General features: G+C 39.9%; 1 protein-coding gene across 1 annotated transcript in view; it reads right to left on the reverse strand.

The window, feature by feature from the left end:
* Positions 1-19,990, reverse strand: part of SDC2 (syndecan 2) — a 98,497-nt gene that overhangs the window by 73,800 nt on the left and 4,707 nt on the right. The window lies entirely within an intron of this gene.

Raw genomic sequence — 19,990 nt, forward strand, 5'->3', positions numbered from 1 at the left:
TTATTGTTCTACAAAAAGCACGTACTAGATTAGAACATGAAAAGACTTTCTCCTAGAACTATGAAATTTCATATACTGGGCTGAATTCTCTCCTTATATCAACAATGCAACTCGCTGAAGTCACTGAGATTTACATGGATGTAACCGAGCAGAGAATATGGCTCACTTCCCTTAGTAGAGTATTCCCATCCCGTAAGCAGAATGAAAAGGAAAGATTTTGTTTGGATCCCGGTAGAGAAATATTTTTCACATATATTATTTGCCTTGTGCTGCTCAATTTGTGTGCCCTGTTGGGCATGGCAACCGCAAATTTCTCCTGAGTAGAGCTGCCATTCTTCTAATAAGCCTATCTATTGAATGGCTAATATCCTGAGGACATTTAGCTCAGGGTAATACAGTGAAGTGTGTTTCTGCATGAGAAGGGGGCTATACCTCTGGGTGATTCTTGCTACTTCCTTGCTTGCTGATAAAATCACAATATGAAGCAAAGTCCGATCAGTACAGGTTTGCAGGAAGTTATTTTTTTTTTTATTAGAGTATCTATATCTCCAGCTGTTTGGCATGCTCCGTTCTCTCAATTTTCCTTGGGTCATTTTGTTCCTGACTGTTTCCACTGGTGTGCAGGCTCTCTCCAAGTAAAACACCAACCAATATGACAGTAATGTCTTCATCCCACTTTCACCTAAGGAGCAGAAGTGTGTGTCGTTCCCCCTCCCCTTCACCCCCCAAAAATGCCCTACATTTCAGAACAGCTGTACAGGACAAGAGACTAAACTAACATTTGCACTTGAGGAGAAAGGATTCCATAGTCTTGTGTGACTGATTAAATAGAACTGAAAAATCAATCCCCTCTCAAACATTTTGATTTCACCCTAGATGAATAAAGCATGAGCCTCCAGCTAGTCGAGATTCAAAATAAGATCTGCAATGAAATTCTGTAATATTCACAAGAGTTTGACAGTGCCCTTATCTCACTCAGCTAAGCAGAAAAGCAACACCCCACCCCACCTGCCACCATCTACATGATTAGCCTACCCAGATTTTGGGTCCAGTTATAGTGCAGAGGCTGCTCTGCAAATACTCCCCCAGGTAGCAAGTGGGCTAAGAGTGGATGGAGTCTTGCGTCAATCCCCAATCATAGAAGATTAGAGTTGGAGGAGACCTCAGGAGGTCATCTAATCCAACCCCCTGCTCAAAGCAGGACCAACCCCAACTAAGTCATCCCAGCCAGGGCTTTGTCAAGCCTGACCTTAAAAATCCCTAAGGATGGAGATTCCACCATCTCCCTAGGTAACCATTCCAGTGCTTCACCACCCTCCTAGTGAAATAGTGTTTCCTAATATCCAACCTAGACCTCCCCCACTGCAACTTGAGACCATTGCTCCTGGTTCTGTCATATGCCACCAATGAGAACAGCCTAGCTCCATCCTCTTTAGAACCCCTCTTCAGGTAGTTGAATGTCTGGCCAGAGTAGCTACCCAGATGTGAGATGGGGAAGAGGCAAAATGCACCCATTTAAAGGGCTACAGTAACTCTCTTCCCAGAAATTCCACTATAAAAAAAAAAATCCAATATGCAACTACTTTACATCCGAGTTCCAATTCATCTTCACTTTCTATAGAACCTAAATCAATTATACAGATGAATCCATTTAAGAAAAAAACATTTTCAGTGTAGTCTTTTGTTATTTAACAATTTCCCTTTGCTATAATCAAGTTTTATGTTCACTTTGTTGAACACTCTGCTAACGGGTACGTTTCATGTACATGTATCCAGTACTGATGCCTTCAAATCTAGAAACATCAATGTGTACCCAATAGGGCTGTCAAGTGTTGTGTATTATCCTCAATATACCATCAAAGCACTTGCAATAAGAAAAGACTTACAGGCTATCATTGTGTAGGCTATGAATGTGGGTTAACAATAGCATGCATTCCATTTTGTCTATGGCTCTGAATACCAGTTCACAGCATACTCCAAAGCCACCATTAAAATATACTGTATGCTGTGAATGCATGTTAACCACAGTATGAATTATGCATTTTCTATTTTTATTGTGTTCAGATGGTCATGTGCGGTTGAAGACATAAGCCCCGGTGTAATCTCTAAGAGCAAAAAAGACTTAAAATATAAATGCAAGCCTCAGGGTGAGAGGAATGAATGAATTGTAATGGGTAGCCAATTTTAAACAGGTGGTTTGGTTTAACTATTAACTTTTGCTGTACGTAGTGCCTCATTCTAAGGACAATCAAAGCTACATATTGATGCAGTTTACAAAACAAATAAAATTTGGATGGTGAAAAGTAGTGAGAACTAAGTAAATTATAACTACATTCTTCAAAATTATTTGTAATGATCAAAGTTTAATAAATATACAATAGTCACCATCAAAACCACAACACCTACAAAACAGTTGTTTAGGAGATAGAAAAGGGGAATAATTTGCAATATCTAAAATATGATTATGTTGCAAGTGCTGACTTTTTGAAAAACAGTGACAATTATATAATAAACACTTTAGTCATTCTATGTAGTTAATTGACTAGAACAGCAGTGCTCAAACTGTGGGTCAGGACCCCAAAGTGGGTTGCGACCCTGTTTTAATGGGGTCACCAGGGCTGTCAGACTTGCTGGGGCCAAAGCCCAAGCCCCATCACCCAGGACCGAAGTTGAAGCCCTAGGGCTTCAGCGCTGGGTGGCAGGGCTCAGGTTACAGGCCCCCTGCCTGGTGCTGAAGCCCTTGGGCTTGGGCTTTGGCCTCGCCTCCTTCCCCTACTCCCCCTTCCACCTGGGGTGGTGGGGCTTAGGCTTTAATCCCCCCTCCTGGGGCCGTGTAGTAATTTTTGTTATCAGAAGGGGGTCGCTCTACAATGAAGTTAGAGAACCCCTGGACTAGAAGAATCTTTAACTAACAGCTATAAAGATCAAACTGCTCTATACTGTATAGTTTAACAGGATTTGTAGAGATGAAGGAAACCCAAATTGAATTTTCAGTAGCTGAACACTACATCTTGTACAATTCTCTAATTTTCCCCCCTTGAATACATAACAGTTGTTTCTTAGCTATTTTAAAGAGTGGGCGGAGGTGAGAGAACGTTGAGAGAAAGATTTCACTACGCCAAGTTATCCGTACCCTTACATACAGGGAGTACAACAGAGGGATTGAGCATCCATAAATCCCAAGGACTTGCTCTAACACTTCAGGAATGCAATGGAAGCTGCAGGTGCTCAGTCTCAGGATCAGGCTAAGCACAGGAAGTCCCTGAATTGCTAAAAGTGTTTAAAAGGATACTTCTTTGCATTCTAAATGTGAACTCCAATAACCTGGTTTCATTTTGAAGGGAAATTTATGTTCAAGAAATCCTGTCTCATGCAACCATCCAAGTTACCAGCAAACAGTTGCCTTAAATAAATGAATGAATGAAACCACACTCTAAAATGCCAGGAAAATTGTACTGGTAACCTTGGGAATATGCTCACGTAAGACAAGGGGTGCCAGATAGAGACCAACATTTGTACAACTCCTTAAAAAGTCTGGCTGGTTTTGACAACAGTTCAACAAAAATTCTGACAAAAAAGTATTCTAGGGTAAAACAGATCCATAAACAAATGCTTTACTAAATGAGACCACACTTTGGCATAAGGTGGTTTTTTTTCCCCCCTACACATTTGTTTCACTGGAAGCCACAAAAACAAAGTAGTTTGGTCTACAGCCACTTGCTTCATTCTGCATCCAGAGAACAATAAAAAAGCAAGAGAAGGTTTTCTATATGTGGGTCCTTGCATCTTTTAGTCTTGGAGAAAACTTCTCTCTCGGAAACCATATAATATTTAGTAAGCATTAAGACAACTGAAGCCATCAAAAATATCACCACTAGCTTAGGTAACACTAATATTAAAATGCTACATATCGCTGGCATGTTTTAAGTAGTTCTCACCAATTTCTTTCTTGTATTTTACTAGATTAACTGTAAAGAATATCAGTTGATCATAATGTAATTTTGATAGGAAGGATAAGATTGAGCTATAGCTCACGAAAGTTTATGCTCAAATAAATTTGTTAGTCTCTAAGGTGCCAAAAGTCCTCCTTTTCCTTTTGCGGATACAGACTAACACAGCTGCTACTCTGAACCCATTCATATGTGTGTGACTGAAGTAAACAATGTATATTTTCAAAAAGGTTTGCAGAACTTTATCTACTTATGAAGTGATGGCTTACAAAATAAAAGGAGAACCCAGGAGAGATCTTTATTAAACCTCAACTAAAGATCTCTCCCCTGGGTTCTCCTTTTATCAGTGACATCACATTAGCAGATAACACAGGTACAGTACATGATGTATTGTTGCCCAAGGAGACTATAAACAGAAGTTCAGTTATCTGTTTTACCTACTTTCAGGCATGATGTTTTCCAAGTATTATATCTGATTGTCAGAGGTTAAGTCATTGAAACAGTGTCCTAGACAATCTTATTTTTTTTAAAAATCCCACAGCTACAATTTCTGTTTGCAGCTGGATCACTCCAAAACTACATTATGATCAACTGAACTAATCACCTTTTCAGTTTTGTCAGGTAAAGTAAACATTAGGTTTCCCTCATGAAAAGCAGATAAATGCCCACTGTCTGTATGGGGGCTTGCTCAGCCTTCAGGTCATCCTAGAAAATGCAATCTGTATGATCAATAAATCCATCCCACTGAGATTAGGTTTAACTAACAATACTGAATATCCAGTTTGCATTGCTATCAAATTTTCTTTAAATTTAAAGGAATCAATTTCTGAATATATTTTTTAAAAAAACCTTAAAAAAAAACCTATAAAAATTAATTCTGAATGTTTAGACCTAAAGCAGATCTTTTTTTAATGAAACGTTCAGAAATCCAGTTTTAAACCATTTTTTTTGTAGTTTATACATTCACGGATTTGAAATCTGGGGAAGCAATTATTTCATCAGTTCAATGGATGATCCATTTCAATCCTCACTGTGAATGAACTGAATTCACATCTGCTAAGAGGATTTGTCCTTGAAGAGCTACACAGCTTCTGTCTGCTGGGAGAATACTAGGATACCCACATCTCCATCCAAACTCAAAGTGACAAGCAAGGAAAAGGAAAAATTCCAACCTCAGGCAAAAAGCAGCAGGTGGGAAGTATTTTTCATTTATGTAAAACTATGCAGGGAGATTGCTTCCTAACTGACGCTGCACCTAGAAGAATCTCATTTACTACTATCAAATGTTGATAGCTAATATTTACTATAATAAAGCATTCAGAATGGATAGCCCAAACTATGTCCAAGTCCCTGAAATTAAATTATCTCACTGAAAAGTGCACAAGTGTATAAAAAAAAAAATCATAGATTCATAGTAAGCTCAAGTATATACAGAATACTTCCTGAAGCAGTTAATCCCTGTCTGTTTATATTAAGAGATACACAGCGGATGAGATAATATCTTTTATTGGACCAAGATATCACCTCATCCACCTTGTCTCTCTAATATCCTGGGACCAACACAGCTACATCACCACTCTAATTTCCATCTCTTATTATAGAAGTACATTATGCAGAAATATATTCATTGTGGAGTCAGATTTGCTAAATGCTAAAACTTTGCTTTCCCCAACTTAATGATCCAGCACAACCTGTTGCCCTATTCCTCACTCTGAAATTAAGTGGTTCTCTCCTACCATCTAACTCAGGAGTGGGCAAACTATGGCCCGCAGGCTGCATCTGGCCTGCCAGCCATTTTAAGCGGCCCTCAAGCTCCCCCTAGGGAGCGGGGTCTGGGGCTTGCCCTGTTCCGGCACTCCAGCCACAGAGCTGGGTCAGGGCTGCTCCACATGGCTCCCAGAAGCCGTGGTATGGCCCCCCTCTGGTGCTCCAACGGGAGTTGCAGGAGTGGTGCCTGCGGATAGGGCAGCATGCAGAGCCACCTGGCCGTGCCTCTGCATAGGAGCCAGAGAAGGGACATGACACTGTTTCCGGGAGCCACTTAAGGTAAGCACCACCCAGAGCCTGCATCCCCCCCCCCCCCCCCCGAGCATCTCCCCATGCCCCAACCCTGATCCCTCTCCCTCCTCCCCCTCTCTGACCCCTCAATCCCAGCCTGGAGCACCCTCCTCCACCCCAAACTCCTCATCCCCAACCCCACACCAGAGCTCACACCCCCAGCCGGAGCCTGCACCCCTTCCCACACCAGCCCCAATCCCCCTCCCACCCTCCAAACCGCTTGGTCCCAGCCCAGAACACCCTCCTACACCCCAAACTCCTCATTCCCAGCCCCACCCCGGAGCCCACACCCCCACAGAGAGCCCTCACCCCCTCCCACACTCCAACCCCAATTTTGTGAGCATTTATGGCCTGCCATACAATTTCTATTCCCAGTTGTGGTCCTCGGGCCAAAAGTTTGCCCACCCCATACATAACTGATGCACATAGTTTCTGATTTGCATATATCCTCAACTTGGTTGTGTGACTTAAGTGCCATATCTTGTATACTCCTACATAAAATCCAGTATTAACTCTGTACCCATCTTTCACAGTAGTGCTGTTGACCCTATAGTTAAACCTTAGTAACAGCTTCCATTATAAAGCTATTTTTTCTAGGATTTCGATGGCTCAGGGGACTGGTAATTTGATATGAAGCAATTCATCTCTAGGTTACTCATCTGAATTAGCTCAGGTCACCACTCCCACTTGCTTTACAGGGTCTTAGTCCAATTCGTAATCAATCACAAAAAACCCAACATGATCACTAGTTGCACCAGCCTACAAATACTGAAAAAAATGGATCAAAATTTAGAGTTATGACACGATTTCTTACCTTAGGTCAAGCTACTGGCCCTCATCTACTGCTCTACCCACTTCCAAGGCCTGTTTCCCACGTGGTAAATCCTCACTTTTGCCTAGTTCTCTCTTCTTCCCCTCTTGCCCAACACCACCCAAGTTTCTTACTGCGCTCCTCTATTCCCATATACTACTCGCACTTAACAGTAGCATGGTCTTCTAGCACCATATGGCAGAGTTCAACTAGTGTTTTCCTCTGACTGGATTTGGGAGAAGACAGGTTTAAAATGCTTGACCGGTCTGGTGTACATCCCCATGTCACAAGTGTGCAATCCAAGATGAACCCTGCAATTGTTACAGTTGTTGTCAGTCTCAGAAGAGAGGCCAAGGATAGAAAAGACATGGACACTGAACTGCCCTCTCACCCCTAGACGTGGTTCCATTAGAACAATGCTGGGTTCCACTGACAGAGCTGTGCTAACTTGTACTGTTGATACGTGTTGTGGACAAAGTGTGTTTCAGTTTCCAGGGTGATAGAACAGAGATGTATTTTAATTTTTTATTTTCAGGCTGCCAAACACCCAATAAAAAGCAGCTATAGGGAAATGGGTCAGAATGACATCTGTGATCTATCAAAGACCTATGGGAACACACTAAGGACAGACCAATAGTTGTTTTCAGCATTAGGCTCCTTACCAAAATACATATTTACTTGTTAGACCATGACGCCACCAAGAGAGACATTCCGTTCTTTCGGGAAATACCACCCATTTTACAACTTCCCCAAAAAGTATTTCCTTTTACTTATTGTGGATTTTTTCCAAACTATCAGTAAAACAAGCATGATATGAACATCAAACATACAAAGAGTTTCACAGTAAACCACCACAACAGTTTCTCAATCACAGCTTTCTTTCCCTAAGCGTGCTCTCCCTCTCTCTATTTTATTATTTTTCTAATAGAAGTGGAACTGGAAGAAAAAGTGTCCCTCCACTTCTAGAAAAAATAAAGAGTTAATTCTGGAGCAAATATTCATCATGGGGCAAGCCACCTGTTCATTTTTAGTTCAGACTCAACAAAAACAGCATCATCTACTAAATATTCAGCATTCAGACTCTTCTGCTACTGCCAATTCCTAAAAACCAACAAAAAATTCCAGAGGAAAGAAAAATATTCCTATTTAACTCCTCTCCCCTTCATTTCTCTTGTGTTTGTTTCCTCCCACCTTGGAAAAAATTAACACCTCCCAAGAAAAGCCAGCCTTGCAACAGGACGATTTAATCACACGGTAAGTAAACTAAAAGTTTCCAAAGGCAGCAATGTACTGTACTCACACTGTATTCATAGGGATTAAAACACCTCACCATCCATTCCTAGAAAAAGCTTGAGATAAATATTTCCTGCTATAAAAGTATTGGTGCTGCTTTTACAGTCTTTAAACTGGCTTCCTAATCATCTTCAGAGAATGTTTGTTGCTGGCTAACCTGCCTTTAGCAGAGCAGAACTCCTTAGATACAAAAGCTCCATTTCAGATGTTGCAACTTCTGCACTACTATAGCTCCAGAAGTAGCATCCTCGCTTTCATGGTAGCATACCTTCTCATCTAGTGTCTCAACCGTTCTGTCTTAGGTGCTACTGCAAAAGGCTAAATTGGATGTTTATAACAACTACATGTTTGAAAGCCAGGGAACTTGGAGTTCATAGTCTATTAAGACCTTGACTCTGATCTGGTACCCCTGCACTCTCTCTGCCTAATAGGAATAACATTTCTCAATTGTGAAGTAGCTCTTTGGGAATATTTCACATTCTCGATCAGAAATGAAATGAGAGGTCATGTGGTCTTCCACAAATTGACTGGAGAAGGGTCTGTGGCCAATATGAGGCAAGGATCTGAAGTCTATTGGAAATATAGATGGAGTATGGTAGTCATGAATAAGGAGGATGACAGGGTCAGAGTTAAGGCTCTGCAGAAAAATATGAACCTCAGATTTTTCCTGGTTTTGCAACATGTTTTATTAACTAAACCATTCCATTATTTTAAACTAATGTATTTTAAAATGATAATATATTAACTATAGTTTGTCTAAAATTCCCTCTTTCTGAAAGTATTTTAAACACATTGATGCATGATAATAAAATGCCTTGATTTAAACTTACTGCTACAAGCTTCTCGCTCTGGCAAGTTTGACTGGCAAAACTTGTTAGGCTAGGAGGGGGAATGGTGCATAGGATGTGACAGGGAACAAATTACATTGTGTGCAGAGTTAGCCGGGGGTTGAGGAAGAAACAGTGACAACACTGAAAGAGTTAAACTTGCTGAAAAATGAATGGGAAGATTGTGGTAGCTCACCTCCATTCCCTGATACCTCAGTCCTTCACACACACGTTTTCCAGTTCGGCCTTCCTTCCTCTAATTTTTTCTTTCGCTCTCTGACTGCGATAGACTTTCCAAGGAGAACAGGAGGAAGATCTTCCTTTCTTTGAAGAAAGCTGGAGTTCAACTACCTGTGCTTGCTGTTGCAGTGAGCAGCTGGTGACCAAAACCAGAGTTTACGGCTGCACCTCCCTTTCTACTAAACTGTGGCGTTCCAACTGAAACTTCACAGTGAACAGGTTCAGTTCCCAAGGACTTAAAAAAGCCACAAGAGCAAAGTGTGCACCCATTTAATCATCGTCATTAAAGGGGTATTCCCTATTAAGTGATTTGTACAAAAATATAAAGGCATATGGTATGCCTTTAAAAATCTACTGCACGTAATGGGCACCGTAGGCTCAGACATGTAATTATAGCTTAAAGATCTATGGACCCTCAAATAGGATTGTTCCTCAAATAAGCATCCTTTAGAGCAGCGTGTCAATCCTATCTTGGATTGCGCCTCCCAGTTTTTACCCTTGAATTCCAAGAGTGTGTCTTTTTAGGCAGCTAAAGTAGAAACTGTCACTTAAGAGTAAGTGTAAGTATCTGTGAGGGGTCTGAGGGTTAATAAGTTGCTCATGATGAAGGGTGTGCATAAGCAAGCTCTCAGATAGCAGCTGCTGAGCTGAGGATAATCCTTCAAGAGTTCTGCCACAGAACCCTTCTTCTTTCTACGCTAGTGAAATTGCTTGGCTGCAAGCCTGTGGTGGTAGGACTGTATGTTCCAGACACATTACGCTAGTGACTGGTGTGGAATTGACTTAGAGAAAGTCAGGATCTTTTTCTTTTTAGATTTGTTCTGTAGTGCACATGCATGTTTATATAGGCTGTCATGGTAGAGTAACAGTCATTTTTTCCTTGCAGAATCCATGGAAAAAAGGATAATCAATGAAAAACTGAAGTAATAAACTGCACCACCATGCTGCCAATATTGAAGCACTGTGATTAAAATAATTTGCAGGGGATTCTACGTTTGTGTTTTGTCCCGTCCCCCCCCGCCATCTTGCAATAGTAACTGTGATTAAAGTGAATTTACAATGAGGTTAGTGTCGAATAGTAGGCACCCTTAACTTGCTATGTCTTGCTTTAATCAATTTTTATTTACACTGTGCCTTCTACCTTGAAATCACAGTTACTGTTTTTATCCTTTACACAGTCAAGTTCAGTCAGACTATGTTTCGAAGGGCACCCAATGTGTTGTGCATCATTTGAAAAATGTCATCTCTACCAAAACATTGCACCTGGCCCCCAAAAAGTCATTATTCAGTAAATCCTAAGAGTTGAGATAAACCCAGAGCTGGCTCTGCACACTAGTTTTCCAAAAGTTTTTCAGGGGAGGGGACAGTGATGGAGGGTTAAGGTGTTCAAATCTTGTTGGGACCCATCTCTGATTTAAAATTTGCTTAACAGGATTTAACACTATCAAATATCCATGCTTGTCAAGCTGGAAGAGGAGAAAGACTGAAGACATTCTGAAACAGGGTTAAGGTATCTGGTAGAGCACTGTAAACTCCCTCCTATCAGTCCCATGAATATTACAGAGCTGGCACAGTAAGGAGCAGCCTTGAATTCTGGTAGTGATTAGTTTGGCAGAAGTAGGGAGCAGCTCACAGCTCCCCACAGCCAAACCATAGAGCAATGGCATTTTGTGATTATGGTATCCTAAGTAAGCACATTTTCAAAAATGGGAGAGCACAGGAACTGGATATGAAGCAGCACCAAAGTGTAAACAGTAATTAAGTATTTATATTGCCTTACTAACTATAAATTGTGGATTACTGGTCATTCCTAAACCAAGGCAATGCACCACAATAAAGCTGAGGCTATGATGGAAAATTTTGTGATAATTTTCCAACAGCCTGGCAGCTAGACTGCTACTAGCAACAGTACCAATGCTAGCTTAGACAGGGTTTAGGAGTCTGGGATTTTGGTGTTTATTTTGAAACATCTTGAAACAAATACAGGAGCTACGCCAACTCTGGCACTGATTCAACTGTGCCGTTGTTGAAAAGTGGGACAAAATTTTCTAGACATGGCCTAACTGAGCAATATTTAGAGACATAATCAAATCACATCTGTTGTTAATTATTTAGCAAGAAGTCAAAAAAATTAAAGCATGCGCAACAAAACTAAGAAAAGGGGACCCTATTCTGCAAATAATTAACATTTCAGAATTTGGTGCTTTTGCGTCAGTGGAAAATGAAGTAACCATTATTTTAACTACTTACCATTTTTCAGAGAGACTCATTAAAATAAAGAGCAACATGACAACATTAAAAAACCTCCTCCTCATGTATGTACCACACTTCAGGTTCAGCTTCCATTCACAAAAGTCTCAAGCAAACAAGTCTCTCATAATAAAGGCTAATTGACAACTGCAGAGTACAAAATAAGAGACTGCCTCTACTTAATTGAAGGTCATTCCTGTTAAGCTGTATGCTATATTTAACACTAGCTTTGTAATGGCTGCTTCTGTTCAAATGCTCTGCGGGGGTGCAGGGGGTGTAAGAAATGAAGAATCTACCATCAAAAACTTTTGCAACAAATTAGCAGGACAAGGCAGGCTTGCGCACTTCCTCAACAAAACTAGGTCAGGACTGCTTTGAATGGGTCCATTTGAAGACTATACCAGACTTCAGATCAAATACCTTTTAGTGGATTAGAACTAACAGTTTAAGAGGTGAATTTATATACCACTAATTATTACTAGTATTATATATTGCTGCCTGCTTCTCCACCTGTGGACAATTAAATGGCCTATTTTCTAAGTTCCCCGGAATAAGTCACTGGATCAAAGAGTAGTATTTATTTCAGATTCCAACAAAGGGGGAAAAAACATAATTCAAGAAGCAGCATTTCAGTTAAAAGAGTGAGTGAAACCTACCACAGAAAAACTGGAAAATTAGTTAAATGCCCTCTGTATATGTGAGAAGAATATGTATGTAACATATACTTATATACTCTAAAAAAAACTACACATCAAGATTGTGGTAAACAGTTCAAAGCCAGGAAATGTCAAAATTAAAGATACACATGTCACCTTATCTCTGCTCCCTGTGCGCAGTCTTTAATTATATGATCAAATCCTATTATTTCTTCAGGATCCCTGCCTCACTTACCACACAGTTTGGAAAAGTATCAAGTGAAAAAAACTGAGATTTGGAGAATCCCTTCTTCATTCAGTGTCAAAATTCTGTTCTGAGTAATCTTCAAGGATATCCCCACATAAAGCACACTTCAGTAGCCCAATTTAGGTCTGTTCCCAGATACCTAAAGTACCAAGTTATATATTACATCATCTTCCCAACTAAGCCTCATCCTTCATGCCAACCACTAACAAGTATGGACAATAGGCCATATATTCCAATTACCTTGTTCCACTCATGCATTACAGACCCCAATACGACAAATGCACACATGCTTAACCTCACATAAACAAGTCGTCCCTCTGACTTGTGCACATACACAAGCGTTTACAAGATCAGGATCACAGCCATTAGTCTTAACCTTCAAGTGATAGACCTTGGTCTTCATTCCTCCCAATATCCATGCATAGAGATTCACGTCTGCACAGAATAGCTATGGACAGCTTTTGTTAATTCTTTGCCCCAAATACACCAATGACAGTTAATAAATAAATTATACCAACAGACAGACAAAACAGGTGGGTTTTTAACAGGGATTATGATTGTAGAAAAAAGTGTTTTTAGAGCAAAGTATAATTTATATTAGAATTGTTTTATAAAAACAATGATCATTACAAAGTCAAGCTATTCAGAATTAAGATCTAAAATTTCTTAGAATTCTGATTTTTAAAGTAGGAAAATTCACAGTTAAATTCACCAAGAGAACCTTAGCTATTTCTACACACACAAGGTCTACCACTGGTTACCGACCACCCTTTGGGTTTGTTTTTGTTTTGTCTTTTGGCACATCCCCTAGCACTACCGGCTAACACAGCTGTAGAGGTTTTAGGTTGGGTTCCCAATTCAATTGTGTTAGCTAACTTGGTTAAGCTAACTCAGCAGAAATAAAGCTTTTACATTTTTTATTTATTTATTTAGGCTGTACAGATCCATAGAGAAATCCTGAAGAAACAAAAACAAACTACTGAACAACCCTATCTCAGAACAGTTTAATCTCAGGGACCACAAAAACTGGAATGTGTTACTCTTAAATCATATAGTAGTTGTGCCAACTCCAGCCTTCTTTTCAGCCATAGTCTGCAGAAAGATGTACTTTACAAATTCCTGGCTGAACAAACAGCATTTCCTGAAAGTGGTCATTTCTCACTCTTCTTTGAGATTCCACGCACCAAATGTCACTACATGCACAGCTAGTATATCAATATATAAAATTCTAACACTTACAAGAAAGGGCAAAGGTTGGTGCGGTAAAGGAAAATCATACTGAGCATTGAGTCATTTATGCATTAAATTAGTCCTCTTAGTTTCAATACTCTTCTTGTAAAACTGGAGAAGTTAAGAAGTCTCCAAGTTAGATGTGCACAGCCATAGACTACAAAGGTCCAAAGTGGTTACGGGGAGCTTAAAAAATAAAACCAACTGATGATGGGAAGGTGGCAGAGTATGGCCACTGTACCAGCTCAAGATGTTCACAGGCACGAGTGTACTTTAACCACAGAAAAGATATTTCAACATCTTATAAAGAAGGTATTGAGTGGCTGCGTTCACTAAAGGCCAGGGTCTGACACACTTGTGTTCATTAACTTACTCCACTGAATTGAATGGGACTATTCATGAAATAAGGTGCTCCATCAGTAAGCATACAAGAATCTGACCCTATGCAGTCATTGCAGCTTCCTGATGAAGTTTGAGAAGTATAATTCAAAATTATAATCCAGTTATCCAGTTACAGACATTCATCACCAGAAAAGAAAGATCATGATCTCCTAGCCAGACGGGAGGCGTGGGGGCAGAACAGCAGTATTAGTTAAGAGCGATATCTGGGAATCCAGCAGCAGCCAAGGATACAAGAAGATTTTCTGCATTTGAACCACAGCAATAAAAGATGGTCATACCCCCAGAGCATTACTGTGGGGTAAGTGATATTTTCAGCTTGGCAGTAGTGTAAAACAGAGTGATCTCACATATCATTTAGGCCCTGATCCTACAGTGGCATTCACACAAGCAGAGCTTCATGTACGTCAGTGGAGACTGGCGTAAGTGCAGGGATTTGCCCATGAACTTGTCAGTACAGCATCTGAGCCTTAGTGACGCCACATGTAGAAGTATCTTACATTGTGGAAAACAGTATTGTCCTTGAAATATGTATTGTCAATGGTCTCAAACAACCACCAATAAGACACACTGTGTGATTTACCCTGCCCTACTCCACCGGTACAGGCCCAGGTGCCCACAGTAACCCTAGTACATTACTATTCTTAGGTGATACGGTGCTGTGAATGGAGTACTGTGGTGATTGTGTTTAGTTTTTAAAATGGTACCCATTGTATGAAGCTCTCATTGCTTCTCCTTTAACCTCAATCCCTGCAGAGTCTTCAACAGTTCCCAGGGAGGATCCAAATATTATAGAGTAGGTTGGAGATTAGGTACAGGATGTACATAGTTAGATCAGAGCAATCAGACCAGCAGAGTCCAGTTATGTTTTTTCAATCAACCAGGCAGTGTCAGGTACAGCCATAAGAAACTACACTCTAAACGTGATTCTGAGGTGTTTCGTTAGCCAGAGGTTCACCTATTTATATACCTAGGCATCGATACCACGTTCACCAGTGTGTAATTGAAACACTTATCCTGTCACTACAGTTCAGAAGGGCAGAGGTGATGTTGAAGAAGGGGGTAACTCTACAGCATTCTCCCATCGGCATACTTACTCCACCTCTTCGAGAGGCTCTCCTGACGACATAGTGCCAGGGTAGATAGCGCTTAGGTTGCTGTAACTTGCATCGATCGGGGGTTGCTTTTGCACATCCTTAAGTAATGCAAGTTAGATCGACTTAAACAGTAGTGTAGGCCTGCCCTAAGAGAAGAAGCATGAACTCGACAGGACTGGATAACATTTTAAACATACAATTAAATAGGACTTTTTAAATATATATTGTAATTTAATCAAAACTTTAAAAGTATCTCATAAAAGATTCTCAGAAATTACCCTTTGTGTATAGTGTATTTAGCTTGTGGAATTAAAGGAAAGATGCTCATGCTGTCTCTAACTTCCAGGAATGCTAGAGGTAAGAGTTTTGAAGACCAAAAGCAATTTTTTTAAAGCAGGTTTTTTCCAGGCTTATTTAACTAGCTGTCTTTCCAATGTTCTGTGGGGGATTTCTGTGGTACTTTAAAGATCTACTACATTTCTAAAAACAAAAACAGCTTCCAACTTTGAGCCACAAGTGGGAGTGTAACAAACAGCCAGTTCAACACTCAACAATATAAAACACTCTCTGGAATATATCATCATTTCTGCAGAAACATGGCAGCTTCATTATAAACCACTCAATGTTAGTCAAAAACATAGCTTTATTGCTGAGAAATAACCAAATAACATGCTGAGGAAATTGTAAACAATCCCACTGAAGACCAGAGACTGGAAGCTGCATATGACATTTTAATACAATAGACAGATATAAAACGTTCACTGAGTTAATAAAGCAGCAGCAACACCCAACCTCATCCCCAACATTCTGTACTAATCTACCTTGGGACAGACAATGTTTTCTTCTGTTCCCTCCCTCCCCTTTTAAATGTATTCTCCATACACATTATCTGCTGCGACTGCATTTTTGGAGAACTTTTTACCATCAACTTTATGTAAGCAATCTATTCATGTCACTAATTTTTTATATGCATCTATCCTACTCCTGGACTCTTCCTCTCCTTGCTGCAAAAAAATTTACACTGATAACTTTCACCATTGATACAAGAGACCCATATGTATTCCCACTTCAATAAAATCATAGAATATGTTTCATGTCCCTAATCCACAGGAAATTCACAAAGCGTAATGTACACTCAGCAATGTTAGCTTGGCCCATTGAGGCATACAAAGTATTTTGCATTACTGTTTATGATGCTAAATGTGTGCCTCAAAATGCATGTGCAGTGTGGCAGATTTAATGTTAGTGTGAGAAGCTTAAATTTTGGATTCCTGACTTATGGTATGTTTACATTACACTGAATTAATTTTTTCCTATACCTTCTTTGAAGGATTTTTTGTTTTTCAAATACCAGAAAAACCCATCAAACTGACGTATTTATAACTCCATATTTGACTGTGGGATCACACAATATGGAAACGTACCAAAAATGGTCTGACATTAAATGAAAAGGGATGTTTATGGTTTGGAAACAATTTATGGAACACTCTGAACCAGGGAACTCTCCATCCAAAAAGGAGTAGGATTGCTTAACTGAGCAAAAGGAAAATCCACACTTTGAATGATGGTCCACAGGCCTGCAAGCACTCTCTTGTAATTTGCCTCTACAGTCTCCCATCTGAATACTGATCAAGCCCAACCAAGCTCAGCTTTTAAAGTCAGATGAGATAAAGCACATTCAGACCAGCACAAACCTCGATTGAGGTGTTCCATTCAGCCAGAAGTTACCTATTTATCTAGCTAGGCATTTATATCATGCTCACCACTGTCAAATCTGAACACCTACCCGTCACTAAAACTCAGGCAGCAGAAGGAGGCAGAGTGACCTACAAAACAGATTCCCCATGGAAGGAGAGGAAGATTGAAAAAGACCTCTAGAAAACTGTTCTTACATTGATGAAGGACCCATTTTGTTGATTTGTTTGCGGATGCAGGTTTGGGGAGGGTACCAAAAGTATTCTTCACTTAGGATGCTGATGCCCTTAAAGCCAGGCTGGTCAAGCATCCAGATGCTCTCTGAAAAGGGCTACAACTCCCATAATTTATCAATTGGCAGTATTTTTTAAATTACATTAGCCCATTAGCTTAACATTTCTGAATTGTCTTGCAAGTGAGAAGTTAAGGGTGGTTATTAGATACATGAAAAGATCTGAAAGACTACAAGCAACCCTCAATTATATACATACTCCTCCAGAAAATTTTTTTCACAAACCTATGAAACTATGAAATAATACCAACAAGAACATTTGACACATCACATAATATTTAAAATACAGGTGGTACTAGACTTGTGGTTAGTGGATTGGAATGCTCATGGATATTTTGGTTCAATTCCTGGCTCTACCACAGAACTTTGGTTTTATCTTGGGCAAATCACTTAATCGTGCTGCGCCTTTAGAGAGTACAGAGTGTTTATTTGTTTTCATGCACATAATGCAAAAGATAGAACAGATTTTATCTAAACTTCCCAAAATAAATTCACCTTTGGGCTGAAACAATTTAGCCTAAAAGGGAAATTTGAGTAAATTGTGTATAGCACTAAAATAGGGATTTAGAATGAAATGCCCAACTCACACTTGAGTTAAACATTGCTTATGTGGCATTATAATAGCTTATTTCCTGACAAGGACAAATTCCACAGATTCATCACTGCACTATTAGTCATTATTTCACTCTAAATGAACCCACTGCTCCAGATCCAGACAAAAAATAATTCACTCAGTGTAAGTATGTCCTCCAGTACAATGGTTTTCCCACTGCTGTTGCAGAGCACACACATTTCAGGTTGCTGCCTGTAATATCTTTTGATATTATCTCTCAGGACCATGCTATTCAAAAAAAAATAAATAAATAAAACCACTCAAAATAGAGATGGTTATTGTTACAGGGTCCGTCATTAATGCACTCTCTTTATTCAAAAGACTTCAAATCATGTTTCAATCTGAACAAGAGAAATCATGTTCTCAGATCAGTAATGCAATGTAATCTATGCATAAATTACCAGATCTGTAAAGATTACCATTTGTTTTGTAAGCATGAACTAAAGACAACAAAATCTGTTCACAGAACAGCCTAAAGTAATTCTCCCATATTTGCTACAAACAGGAAACCATGTCATGCCACTCTAGTAATGTGACTTGAACCAAGACCAAATTGCTCACTTATTGCTTGCTGCAGTTAAGACAAGAGGCACAGCATAAAAGACATCTTTATGGCTTAGATACAAGCAATGTCTTACAGGGGTCTAGAATAAGCTTTCCATTCTCAAAAAATAACATCTCTCTGTTAAAAAAAATATAGTCAGTCAAATCTAGTAAGATTACAAAAAGGTGCTTTTCCAGAACTAGACAAGCACTCTTTGTTCAAAGTCTGAGCCTCAATAAAGCTAGTAATTCTTTGCCATAAGGAAAATGTTTGAACTAGTGAATGAATGGCAAAAGTCAATTTGGAAGGATAATCTGATTAATAAATGCCATCCATATGCCACTGCTGCTGTTTTAAGACAATTGGTGATGAAGAGAGAGAGGCATACAAAAAATCCATTCAATATATCAGTTAGTTCCTAAGGTCTCCTGCTTGTCCCTTTAAGAGGCTCCTCTGCATGCCCAAGATTCCCTGCTTTACAAGTTACACACAACATTTAAGGTAGCAATCCTCTTCTGATGAAGGACTGGATCATGGATGTCTTTTGAATCCCTCAGATGTCTCTCCTCTTAATTAGCTGGAGGAGGTCTTTGCTGATCGGTATAAAGAAATGATCTCTAATCAAGAAGGAATCTGTCAGGAGCCAGGCAGGGCATTAAAAGGCAATGGTATTAGATTTATGTTTAATGGACTGTTAAAAAGTGAGAAATATCCAATGTTCAGAGACACTAAAAACCACAGGAAAACAGGATGCAAAACACAAGCTGGGGATTTAAAAAATCCACACCTCTACTATCCAGTCTGGCCTTGTTTTGGTCATCTTGAGTTTTAGTGATATACATGTATAACTGGGGGGAAAGGCAGGAAGTGTTATATAAATCCATGGTACACCCACATCTTGAATACTGCATGAAGATGTGGTTGCTCCATCTCAAAAAAGATATATTGGAATTGGAAAAGGTTCAGAAAAGGGCAACAAAATGATTAGGGGTATGGAACAGCTGTCATATGAGAAGAGATTAATAAGACTCGGACTTTTCAGCATTGAAGAGAGACAACTAACTGGGGGGATATGATAGAGATCTATACAATCACAACAGGTGTGGAGAAAGTAAATAAGGAAGTCTTATTGACTACTTCTCATAACACAAGAACTTAGGGGTCACCAATGAAATTAATAGGCAGCAGGTTTAAAACGAACAAAAGGAAGTATGTCTTCACACAACACACAGTTAACCTGCGGAACAACTTGCTGGAGGATGTTGTGGGGGCCAGGACTGTAGCAGAGTTCAAAAAAGAACTAGATACATTCATGGAGGATAGGTCCATCAATAGCTATTAGCCAGGATGGGCAGGGATGGTGTCCCTAGCCTCTCTTTGTCAGAAGCTGGGAATGGGCGATAGGGATGGATCACTTGATGACTACCTGTTCTGTTCATTCCTCTGAAGCACCTGGCATTGGCCACGGTCAGAAGACAGGATAATGGGCTAGATGGATCTTTGGTCTGACCCACTATGGCCATCATTATGAGGTCTAGATCCACACAAGGCAGATTTGCTCTTCAGTGGTGTGAGGAAGATCCATGCAAGTCAAAGTCCATCTTCATCACACCATTTGAAGCAACTAGCCAGCCCAAACCCACCACAGCAGGCAGCCAAGCCATAGTAACATCTCTGCCTCTATGTCCAAGCATCATCCAATTGTGGGACCAGATCCCAAAACACCAAGGAGTTTATCTTAATCTGTCCCTGAATATTAGGCTCTCATCTACTTTCTAATAATTATCT

This window comes from Lepidochelys kempii, chromosome 2 (genome assembly GCF_965140285.1).
Source record: "Lepidochelys kempii isolate rLepKem1 chromosome 2, rLepKem1.hap1, whole genome shotgun sequence".
NCBI classification, from domain to species: domain Eukaryota; kingdom Metazoa; phylum Chordata; order Testudines; family Cheloniidae; genus Lepidochelys; species Lepidochelys kempii.